Below are 2159 nucleotides of genomic sequence, written 5' to 3' on the forward strand. Positions count from 1 at the left end.
GAAGATGCTTCTTGTACGTCTCCTCGTATCTCACGGAGTTTGCGCTGGTTTGCGCAATTCTCGATGACTAATCTGCTCTTACAATCTTAGATCGCATGTCATAACGTGCTTTTACTTCTCTCCTTCACGATTCTTTTGGCGGTTCGTTTTGCGACATTTTAGTCAACAGCTTCCTAAATAACAATTTTGTTTGTGCATAAAACAGTGCTTTTAGTATATTCTCTTTTGATCTTTAATTTCCAAGCCTATGGTGCGGCACGGGCGCGTCTCCACTTTTGTAATTGATTATTAATAAACAACACTATATATATAACATTGTTAATAACGCTTACATGAGAATGATTATCAACAAGTAGAATAATTATTTGTTATAATTATTTAGAAAGATAAATAAGTCGAAAATCTTCTTGGCCGGCTCGTTATGATTTTATTTTTGGCTAGATTTATCATTTGTACCTATGATACACTTGGTGTGAAATAAAGATCGAGCTACGATTGATATATACTTTGATACATTGCTTTAAATATCGAAAAGTTGAATTATTTTAAGTCCTTAGTTTCTATATATGCCTCCCTTTTTTTCTGCTTTTTTGTTGCTGCCTCCTTCCTTTTCCCATTTTTTCGCTCCAATGTATTCCATTAAAAAAAAAAAAAGTTATTACGCAACTAGACTAGATATTTTACTTGCTATTGATCTTAATATTGTTCTCACTGTATTTAAACTAAACTCTCTGGAATTACCAAGTAACGCTAACGAAAGTGCGTCGCAAGGAGCTTAATAATGATTGGTGTTACCGGTTTAGCCCTTGTACATACACGTCTCTCTCTCTCTCTCTCTCTCTCTCTCTCTCTCTCTCTCTCTCTCTCTGAATATGACATAGGTAAAATTACATCTGCCAGAACAATCGTGTCCAACTGAACATGCGAGATTAATAGCCTGGAATTATTTTCATTATATACATGATAGATGTATCTTCCACGAGCGGATACACATACAAGAATACAAGAATAAACAAATGTCACGAGCGTACGCGTATAGTATTATACATATATATTATAAATAGTACCTGTTATGCGCTCGTTCGGTACATATACGTACGAGATATTCTGATGAACGAAATCAAGAGTGACACATCGCGTCGCACGCACGCAGTTACTCGCTTCAAGGATAAACTTTGGAACGAGTAAAACTCAACTCAAATTCACGCATGTGAAAAATGGTCACGTCGGGATGATGGATGTGATACATCGACTAAAGAAATATGATACATGTTTTTATGTGAATTTTATTTATAAAAAAGAAATGTACAAGTATGAAGAAAGGAAAACTAAACATGATCGATCTCAAGATCCCATAGATAAAATCCTCGCGTCAGATAAGTTTTTCGTAGCTATCGTGTTTTTCTTTCGATGATGAATCTGTGCATTGTGGTCAATTGTGGCTAATAAGATCAGTTTAGGAGTGGAATAAAAAATGGAAAATGAATAAAATGAATGTGAATGAATGCAGGGGAGCGAAGGAAAAGGAAGAGGCGCGCGCGCGCGTGTGTTTGTGTGTGTAATATTAACAATAGTAATGATCCTGTTACAGGACTGTCACGAGCGGGTGATGAAAAACGCTTCAACTGCAAAAGGTTTCTTCCTTTTCGTATTATTTCGAAAATTAGAATCGCCTATCATCAATGACATCAATCGTTATACGATGCGCGTGTGCTCATTTACACTACATGATTAATATCTTCTCCCTGTTTATATACGGACATTGGCCTAGGTTTTTACCGAGGATTTAAATCAGCTCAGAATGTAAGAACCAATCAACTACCAACCAATCAACTACAAGAACCAACAACTACTACTGTAAGAGTATTCCTCTGTTACAGTCAAACGACAGGGGAAATGGTCGATTGTAATTGGTTGATTCTTATCCGGTTTAAATTCTCGGTGGAAACTAGACCATTGTAGCATCGTTAAAATTAAAAAATAATCCAGAGAAGCTTTGCCACCATGATAACTGCGATAAATATTCTCGTTCATCGCGAGACAATATAATGTGTATATTAGTAATTAACACTTTGACACACTTACTCTTGAACCAAAATCTTTCTCTCTCTCTCTCTCTCTCTCTCTCTCTCTCTCTCTCTCTCTCTCTCTCTCTCTCT

The 2159-nt window shown here is 36.2% G+C and overlaps 1 protein-coding gene across 1 annotated transcript in view; it reads right to left on the bottom strand.

Annotated features, from left to right (window-relative positions):
• Positions 1-6: 6 nt before the first annotated feature.
• LOC108690289 (serine/threonine-protein phosphatase alpha-2 isoform) overlaps positions 7-2159 on the bottom strand; it is a 5937-nt gene continuing 3784 nt past the window's right edge. Inside the window, exon 6 of the mRNA XM_018197499.1 lies at positions 7-1537. The gene's annotated coding sequence lies outside the window, so the exon portion shown is untranslated. The remainder of the gene's footprint in view (positions 1538-2159) is intronic.

The sequence above is a fragment of the Atta colombica genome, unplaced genomic scaffold (genome assembly GCF_001594045.1).
Source record: "Atta colombica isolate Treedump-2 unplaced genomic scaffold, Acol1.0 scaffold302, whole genome shotgun sequence".
In the NCBI taxonomy this organism is placed as follows: domain Eukaryota; kingdom Metazoa; phylum Arthropoda; class Insecta; order Hymenoptera; family Formicidae; genus Atta; species Atta colombica.